This window comes from Physeter macrocephalus, chromosome 4 (genome assembly GCF_002837175.3).
Source record: "Physeter macrocephalus isolate SW-GA chromosome 4, ASM283717v5, whole genome shotgun sequence".
Taxonomy (NCBI): Eukaryota; Metazoa; Chordata; class Mammalia; order Artiodactyla; family Physeteridae; genus Physeter; species Physeter macrocephalus.
This window is the reverse complement of record NC_041217.1, coordinates 134,951,691-134,961,935: the sequence shown is the minus strand read 5'-3', so window position 1 is coordinate 134,961,935 and position 10,245 is coordinate 134,951,691. Positions and strand designations below refer to the sequence as shown.

Sequence of the window (10,245 nt, the reverse complement as noted above, 5' to 3'; positions counted from 1 at the left end):
AGCATTTGATCCATTCACGTTTAAGGTAATTATTGATATGTATGTTCCTATGACCATTTTCTTAATTGTTTTGGGTTTGTTTTTGTAGGCCCTTTTCTTGTCTTGTGTTACCACTTAGAGAAGTTCCTTTAGCATTTGTTGTAGAGCTGGTTTGGTGGTGCTGAATTCTCTTAGCTTTTGCTTGTCTGTAAAGCTTTCCATCTCCATGGAATCTGAATGAGATCTTTGCCGGGTGGAGTAATCTTGGCTGTAGGTTCTTCCCTTTCATCACTTTAAATATATCATGCCTCTCCCTTCTGGCTTGTAGAGTTTCTGCTGAGAAAGCAGCTGTTAACCTTATGGGAGTTCCCTTGTATGTTATTTGTCATTTTTCCCTGTTGCTTTCAATAATTTTTCTTTGTCTTTAAATTTTGTCAGTTTGATTACTATGTGTCTCAGCGTGTTTAACCTTGGATTTATCCTGCCTGGGACTCTCTGTGCTTCCTGGACTTAGGTAGCTATTTTCTTTCCCATGTTAGGGAAGTTTTCGACTATAATCTTTTAAAATATTTTCTCAGGTCCTTTCTCTCTCTCTTCTCCTTCTGGGACCCCTATAATGTCAATGCTGGTGCATTTAATGTTGTCCCAGAGGTCTCTTAGGCTGTCTTCATTTCTTTTCATTCTTTTTTCTTAATTCTGTTCCATGGCAGTGATTTCCACCGTTCTGTCTTCCAGGTCATTTATCTGTTCTTCTGCCTCAGTTATTCTGCTATTGATTCCTTCTAGTGTATTTTTCATTTCAGTTATTGTATTGTTCATCTCTGTTTGTTTGTTCTTTTATTCTTCTAGGTGTTTGTTCTTTAATTCGTCTAGGTCTTTGTCAAACATTTCTTGCATCTTCTCGATCTTTCCGTCCTTTCTTTTTCTCTCGATCTTTGCCTCCATTCTTTTTCAAGGTCCTGGATCATCTTCACCATCATTATTCTGAATTTTTTTTCTGGAACGTTGCCTAGTTCCACTTCATTTAGTTGATTTTTCTGGATTTTATCTTGTTCCTTCATCTGGTACATATTCATCTGCCTTTTCATTTTGTCTATCTTTCTGTGAATGTGGTTTTTTTCCCACAGGCTGCAGGGTTGTAGTTCTTCTTGCTTCTGCTGTCTTCCCTCTGGTGGATGAGGCTACCTAAGAGGCTTGTGCAAGTTTCCTGATGGGAGGGACTTGTGGTGGGTAGAGCTGGGTATTGCTCTGGTGGGCAGAGCTCAGTCAAACTTTAATCTGCTTGTCTGCTGATGGGTCTGGCTGAGTTCCCTCCCTGTTGGTTGTTTGGCCTGAGGGGACCCAACACTGGAGACTGCAGGCTCTTTGGAGGGGCCAATGGCAGACTCTAGGAGGACTCCTGCCAAGGAGTACTTTCCAGAACTTCTGCTGCCAGCGTCCTTGTCCTCATGGTGAGGCACAGCCACCCCCTGCCTCTGCAGGAGAACCTCCAACACAAGCAGGTAGGTCTGCTTCAGTCTCCTATGGTGTCACTACTCCTTCCCCTGGGTCCTGGTGCGCTCACTACTTTGTGTGTGCCCTCCAAGAGTGGAGTCTCTGTTTCCCCCAGTCCTGTCAAAGTCCTGCAATCAAATCCCGCTAGCCTTCAAAGTCTGATTCTCTGGTAATTCCTCCTCCCGTTGCCGGACCCCCAGGTTGGGAAGCCTAACGTGGTGCTCAGAACCTTCACTCCAGTGGGTGGACTTCTGTGGTATAATTGTGCTCCAGTTTGTGAGTCACCCACCCAGCGGTTAGGGGATTTCATTTTATTGTGATTGCACCCCTCCTACCGTCTCACTGTGGCTTCTCCTTGGTCTTTGGACATGGGGTATCTTTTCTGGTGAGTTCCAGTGTCTTCCTGTTGATGATTGTTCAGCAGTTAGTTGTGATTCTGGTGCTCTCGCAAGAGGGAATGAGCGCACATCCCTCTACTCTGACATCTTGAACCAGTCTCCTAAAGCTAAGTTTAAAATCGGGATAATAAAACTTCTTTCAGGGTTGTTGTGGGGATTAAATGTTGTACTGTTATGTATAGCATTTAGAACTGTAACTATAAATGGATGATGCTATTATTATACCTTCAAAATGAAACCTTGAAAAATGAAAATGGCTACCCTGTAGATACCATGAAACAAGGATGCTCACCCCAACATCACACAATGTCAAGGCACTAGGCAACCAAATGATTTACAGTGTTTACACATTCAGCCAGATGTGCAATCTTCTCTGACTTTGTAAAGCCAATCAACACTGCAGGGCTGAGATCATCGTGCTCATAGACTGTGATGGAGGGCCCTCTAGTGGCTTTAGATATTAACATTTTCATTAAAAAGATTGAAAAACAAATGTAGCTTTGTGGATTTATAAGCAAACGGCAAGGATTTGGGGTTTGTTAATCTTAGATAACCTAATAAAGCTAATCTTAGATTAAAGCTAATAAAGGGCCATTAATTATATCACTTCTAATAGTAATTCTTTAGTCAACTTTTCCATAGAAGTCATGTTCTGGGCATTTATTAGATCTTGCAGTTCTGAAAGACAAAATTAGATTTTAAATTAAAACAAATTATATTGAAGATTTGCACATAAAATCTTCAGAGTAGTTCTTTATGCCATGAAATTAAAAATAATTTGGAATCACTCAAAAGGATGGTGCAATAGCAAAACTGTGGTTTTTCTAGACGTAACCTTGCTACAAACGACTGTATGACTGGGCAATGCCTTGCTTCATTTCTGTGGACCTCAGTTTCTTCATATTAGAAGATAGGACTCTAAGCCTAAACATTTCCAAGGTCCTTTCCAACTTTTAAGATTCTTTGATTTTAGGCGGATACGTTATCCATTTTCTTTTAATACTAGGGCTCTGGCACAGTAATTTAAAGTCCATTTGAAGTTGAATTCATAACATTTTATAAAACCAGCCCTAGCCATCTGTAACAGAGATGGCTAGTCACTAACAAAGATTCGTGTTCTCCTTCCACAGTGTAGAATCTTGTGAAGCAGCTGTGCAATCAGGACTCCATTGAGCAGCCCCTCTTGGCATCAAGGTAGGACCATATGACTAGGTCTTAAAGAAATGTGAGCAAAATCGATGTGTGTTGTGTACTCCAAGCCAAGGTCAATTATCATGTGTGATTCTGTTCTTCCTCAACCACCTGTCCTCAAATGGTTGACACCTGCACTTAGAGTCACAGGATGCCAGAGCCACATGTGAAAGGAATCTGGGTACCCGAATTACCTGTGGGAGTTGAGCTGCTCAGGGGAGCCACCCAATCAGAACAGCTGCAGTGTACTTTGTGTGAGAAATAAACCTACAGTGTTAAGACACTGAAAATTAGGGGTGGTTTGTTCTAGCAGCTAGCTTTAATTATCCTAACATACTCTCCAAATCTGTGATGTTGCAATCTAATTAGAGGTTTTGCCTAAAAGGAATCTCTCTCTCTGTCTCTCTCTCTCTCTCTCTCTCTCTCTCTGGCGGTGCGAGGGGTGGGGGTGGGGGGGTACGTGACAGGGAGAATTAGTCTACTCATTGTTTTGTGATTAGGAAGATGGTTCTGAAAAAGGTCTTATCAAGATTTCCTTTATTTTGTTACACAAAGGGAGTCTGATGTGGACAATCTTCTGGTTATTGATGGTTTAAGATGCCACAACTACCGCTGAGTCCTAATTATGAGGTGTTTGGGAACAAAAGAAAGTTCAGTGATCTCTAATCTAGGTAAAATGAACTAAGCAGTGAACTCGCTTTCAGGAACTGTCCAATTCTTCCGCATTTTGAGGTGAACTTGTTAATGGGGGAAGGTGGGAGAGGAATCATGGATTATACCCAGTAACAGGTATCAGAGTTATTAACTGATAAGGTTTGTTTTTGATAGCAGGAAAACTATGGAAGACAAAAGCAAGTTTTTTATTGAGCTATATCTCTGCAAATACAATATTGTATTTAAGCTAGCATCCTATGGGAAGATAATTGAGAATCAGTGATGTAGAAGCACATCAGCAACAGTAAGAAAAACCATTATTACAGTACAAATTGGATTGTGGGACAATGCTGGTCTGGAGCTACAGGCTATGACGCTGGCCAATCAGAAAATTATAGCAAATGCTTAATTAGCAGGAATCCATAACAGCTGTACAGCCTCGTGGAATTAGCACTTTGCCACCTAAATTACTTCCATTTAGGAGCCTGAATTCAAATTGGTTCTGTAAACAAGACGATGAACGTGGCTGTACTACTATGAGAAAAATTAGCTTGTGGAAATTGAAATTTTTTTCTGCAGATACTAACAAAATGTAAGGGGTACATAGATCTTCATCTAGCAATTAAGTACCTAGGAATCTATTCAGAGAAATTTTAGCAGTGTGCAAACAAAAATTATTTTTCATAGAAAAATGGGAACATCTAAAGTTCATCCGTTGAAAACTGATCAAATTATGGCAAATCTATACTACAGAATGCTATGCACCTCTTGCAAAGAATGAATAGATGTTTATGTGCTGAGATGGAAAGAAGTCCTCAATAAAAGGACAGACATTGAAGATACATAGGTACTGAATATACAGAAGTCTGATCCTGTTCTTCTGTTTTTTGAAATTGATAGGTTTTGCAGAAAATAAGGACTGGGAAGTTAAAGACCAGTTAATGAGTTAATTCTAAGGTGAGAATTTTCTGTTAATTTATACCTTTTGTATCCTTAGTTAGTTGACTGAATGTGAATTACCTTCATAATTAACATCTTCATGTACCCTACCCTCTGGCCAAAGACTCACCACTCTCTTTTTTCATTCCTTACCTCCATGCCTATGCTCTAAGATCACTTCTCTCCGGAACATCTTCCCCAAATGTCATTTTGGTTTAAAGGCGATCTCTTCCAAGCAATCAATCTCACTGCTTACATTCTAGAGAATTCTCATTTATCTAAACACCTCTTACCCTTGAAGTCTTACAGGCATTTATAATCAGTTCCAGTTTGTATCCTAGTGTCTTAGCTACCTATGTCAGGTTTTATGTTTCCCACTTATTAGGGAGTAGGTAGTAGGATTCTTGCGGAAAGAAACCAAGACATTCATCTTTGTGCCCCTACAATGCTCAACAAATGTTTGCTGAATTAATGGGGCATCGTTTGTAATTCAGTGTGCATGCTGCTAATGATTTAGAAAGCAACCAAATGATTCACCACTTTACTTTCAAAATTTTATTTATATAGAATCTTCAGAATGTTTCCCTTTAAATTTTACAAGCTGAAACCCCAAAGCTTAAAATCAGATATTTTATGTCACAGTACATAAAATAAAGTACAAGGAGGAGAGTTCAATCATTTTGAGGAAAACCTTTCATAATTGTACAAACATTAATATTTACAATATTCTTTATTACAGATATAGACAACATGGCATATTTAAAAGCACAAAATAGTTGAAATTATATTTTATTACAGAACATTCCAAAATTCAAACTAATAAAGAAATCCATAAACACTGATAACCTTTGGGGAAAACAACAGCAACAGGTTTACCAATAATCATAGTAAACTTATACATAATACACAATTTACACATCAAATCCACAAATTTAAAGATATATATGACTATCTATTTAAATCATGCTACAATCTAAATACTATTTTATAATCCATAGGTTGAAACAAATGTTCTGTGGTAACCTATGAAACAGGAATACAAACTATAAAATCATAATTAACATACTTCTTAATTCCTAAGAGAGTACTCCTGGAAACCTCAAAGACGGCAGATCAGGCATTTTTTGCTGAAATTAAAGTTCTTATGAATATATTCATAAATACAGTCAAAGGTATAAAATAAAACAACCCAGATACCATGAGTTAATTTTACCATCTCAAATTTAGTTTGGTACACAGCCCCTGGCATAATCACAGCTTCTCTGGGATATTCTGACTTTCTCCTGACTTAGGGGGGATGACATATTTATTCTTTGCCTTGTTCCAGAAAGGATTTACGGTAGCTTAAAAGATAAGATTTAGAAAATACCAGAAAGCACAAATTATAGGTTAAATGAAAAAACAGTTTGGGGGAACAGCACACATAAAACCATTTAAGAAAAGGTCAGGAATTAAGCTAAAGTATATTACATTATTCTCCACAGTGATTTTCTGGAAATATTGCAAAATATGGTATTAATTTGTAAGAAAACTATTAAACCACTGGTAAATTGGAGATGCATATCAAATTTCTTTGTTAAATTGTGTTAACCCTGATGAAACAGATGATGTTGCAAATGTATGTGCTCTTTTCTTCGTGCTTGTGAGAAAAAAGTTTTCCTAAATGTCATAATCTGTGACTCTAGATTTAGTGCCTAGTTCTGGGTAGAGAAGAGCGTAGGTTAAAACAAAACAAAACACAACATTTGGGTACCCTGACTTAATTTCTACTGAGAAACCCACCAACTGGATGCTTGTTGATGACCTGAGGATGGTAGCTACCTTCCAGGTGGCCAGGTGTCCTATGGCTCTTTTGTAGGGACAGGACAAAGCATCAGTTCTAGGGCCTCCTGACTGCATCAGTTCCTCCAGGTCCTCCAGCTCACTTCATTAGGACCCAGCAAGACAAAGAAGAAGAAGGTAAACTGAAGAGCAGGAAGCCCACTCAGGTTGGCATGCTGAGACCACAGCCTCCTCTGCTGCCCAGATGGTCTGCATGTCACAGCCCTTGCCCCAGTCCTTTGGGGGAGGAAAGTTATGGAGAGAGTTATGGGCTGGGGCAGCATTAGTCAGCTTCTGGGAAATATGAATGGGTTTGCTCAACTCTATTCTTCAGGCCCTGCTTTCAACACATGACAGTGAAGGATCTGTACCTATACACTGTCAGGTAAGAAGTGAGGGAGTGAGGATGAAAAAAAAGGGCTTGAGGGAAACGCAGGAAGAAAAGGCGGCAGGACATGTGGCCTGAGTTTCAAAACTATCGATTAAGAATAGAATAAAATATCTACCTGAAAACTGAAGTTAGCCACAGTGGCCTATCGTTCTTTGGGGGATCAATGGTCCCAAGTAACACTCCTGAATTTTGGTCACATCAGTAAAGAACAAAGTTCAAGTCTATGGATCTAAAGCTGCAGGTACTGCAATGTTCTTGGCTGTGTGGCAAAGCTCCTCTAGGGTTTGTGAGGTGGGCTTATAGGGGAGAGGGTAGTGACTGCCATTTTCCCAATAGCACCCTTCATAGTATAGGCAGGGCCAACTTATCTATCAGGCACCAGGTCTCAGGCCCATAATACATTTAGAGGCCCCCCAAAATGTTTTAGTTTCTTTTAAATTCGTAAGAAAAAAACCCAAACTTTTAGATTTAAGGATGTGTTTATATATAATATAAAATTCATTTTATACAAATGCAATTGTAACATTAATTTTTAATTTTTTATGGAAGAAGAGGCCTAAGAAGGCAAAAGTGTCTAAGGCCTATGAAAGTCATAAAGCTGCTTTGAGGGCCAATGGTTCAAGGCTAAAATTACAGAGGGGTAAGGAGAGTCTGATCTTGTGGGTCTTATTCCACTGATTTTTCTTTTTTGAATGTTACTTTGGGATAGATTTTTAAGAGTGCTAGGTCAAATACTAGTGAAGTATTTGTGTCAATTTCCAGCAGGCAAGCTGGAAAAGGAAAATAAATTAAGCTCATTATTTTATTGTCATTGCGCAAAAGAAAGAACCAAATCAGGATGAAGAGACTTGGATGATTTCAAGTCCCATCTTCACTCTGTAAACATTACTGGAGGTAGGTTTCCCTCTGAGACCCTGCCTCCTAAACTTCCTGCATTACACTGCCACCCTCAGCCCTAGACTTCCTCTGTGCTTCTCAAGGCCTGGCTCCTAATGCCCTCAGCAGGCCAAGGTTGGCAGTGACAGGAATGTGGGCACCTGTAGTTATAAAAATGTTTTAAGAATATGATGAGGAAAAAAAAAAACAATGAATGAGGGAGGAGGGGAGGAAGATATCAGATTTTAATCTAAAATTACATGATGCAAAAAAAAAAATGGGGAAAGATTTATACCAAAATGTTAACTGTGCTTTCTGCTTTTTAAAAAATATTTTCTCATAAATGTACTCTATCATCAGAAAAAAACAGTATTATTTAAAAAATTGTTCTCTCAAAGCTCTAAACTCTGAATATTACCACCTTTGAGAGCTCCTCATAGTATGGCTTAGGTTACTAAATGTGGTGAACCACTAGCATGCAAGGACCCAGACTGAGAACAGAACTTTTAACAATTTCCACTATTTTCCAACCCCAATTCATCAACATTACTGGGAAATGTCAATCAAGAAAGCTAACTAATACCACTTTCTAGGATCTGTTCCTGATACAATGAAGCAAGTATGTCAAAAGGAAGGGTACAAAGGAACGAATCACTACCCTTTTACACAATCACAGACTTTCTGCCCTTGAATTCCAGGTGAAGATTCTGAGGTCCAGAGGGTTATGTGATCTTACCACTGCCACACAACAAAGCTGGTAAGAGAATCAGGGTAAGAACTCAGGTTTCCTGATTCTTGGTCTATAGCTCTAATAAGCCCAGTCCCAAAAGTAATTGCTTTGTAAGTTATGTTTCACCGTTTATCCTAAATACATATAGAAAAATGGAAAATACTACCATTTTTCTTTAAAAACATTCGTTAATTTGGGAACTGTAACATCTCAGAATACAAGCTCCAGGTGGGTAAGTCGAACAATCAGAGTGAATCATAAGATTTTAGACCTGAAAGGATGCAGGGCAGATAATTTAGACCTCGGTTACACATGAATTTAGGCCCAGAGAAGGTAAAGTGTATCCCCCAAAGCACAAGGTTGAGTCAAGACCCAGGTCATCTAAAACTGGCTCACTGCTCCTTCCAATACTGACTTATTTTCCTTGGATATTCATTAAACCAAAAAAGGTAAAAGTACAGAATCATATGCAGATTAGAAGTAATAAAACTGATATTAATAAGAATGCTTGGAGAAAGGACATAATTCTTTAGTTAACAGAAGTAAACTAACATCTATCAGAATAAATCAGGCAGCATGACTACTAACTTTCATTTTAAAACAAATTTAAATGTAAATCACAATTTTTAGTTTTATTGTTGTTTGAGGATGATTCAAGACCTTTCAATGTCTCAGGCTCATGCATTTGAAAATAAATTCTAAATGTCTGCAATTCTCTGGAGCAGGGTTTGGAAGATAATGGCCAGCAACCTGTTTTCTGTGAGGCTCATGAGCTAAGAATGGTTTTTATGTTTTTAAAGCGTTGTTAAAAAGCATAAAGAAGAATGTCTGATAGAGATGGTGTGTAGCCTGCAAAGCCTAAGTTACTAACTGCCCCTTTACATAAAAAGTTCACTGACCCCTGTTCTGGATTCAGCAAGTATATGAAACGGGGCTGAATACATAGTATGTCCTGGAAGGATTTTTTGTTTTTAAAATTAAATCTGATTTATTTAAGCTTTATTGTAATCTGCCTCTTTCTCCTCATAGCAGGTAGTAGGAAAAAAAAAAAAAAGTCTAGTTTAAGGGTTATGATTACCTGTGTTTTAGTTAACCAAGGCTTTATCACACAAATGAACGTAAGTGGACCTATAGTTGAAGCTTACTATGTTATGTATCTGAAATCCATACAAAATGTTTCAGCTGAGAAAATGGCATATGCTATAGTAGTGTTGTTATACAATAAAATGGAAGCAAATATCTGTAATTAAAAAATTGGTAATTTGATTCTCTCCTTTAGATCTCGTCTGTTTTGCAGATTTTCTCCTGATGCCTCCCCTGGCCTCCCACAGCATGTCCTTAGATTCATTAAACCAGCAGTTCTCAACCCTGTTAATTACCGCTGTGACCACCCACCCGAATCTCATTTGCAACCATAAACAAGCCTCACCAAAACCCATGAAAAGAATGGAAGTGCTCCGCATGAGACAGAGATAGCAAAACTGGAATGACTAGTTCAGGGGGAAATAAAAATCTGAGACACAGTGCACTTATCAACCTGAAGACAGCAGGGAGGCTGCCCTTCAGTCCACACCCTGCTGACCGGCCGAGGAGGACTGAGCGCCACATATGAAAACAAGTCCAAGTCTGTGTCTTTTTCTTGTCACATGGTTTATGTGGCAAAATTTGGATTTCGTGAACTAGCAAAAAAAAAAAAAAAAAATCAAAGCTGTACCACTGTTAACTAAATTACAATAATTTCAAGGCTATAACTCTGAAAGTACGGTCTACTG

General features: G+C 38.6%; 1 protein-coding gene across 3 annotated transcripts in view; it reads right to left on the bottom strand.

Moving 5' to 3' along the window:
• Nucleotides 1-5,307: 5,307 nt before the first annotated feature.
• MYSM1 (Myb like, SWIRM and MPN domains 1) overlaps nucleotides 5,308-10,245 on the bottom strand; it is a 42,348-nt gene continuing 37,410 nt past the window's right edge. For 2 of the 3 annotated variants that reach the window (XM_007129256.3, XM_007129257.3), the window contains exon 20: nucleotides 5,308-10,152. The gene's annotated coding sequence lies outside the window, so the exon portion shown is untranslated. The remainder of the gene's footprint in view (nucleotides 10,153-10,245) is intronic. The other variant, XM_007129258.3, reaches the window with a different exon arrangement.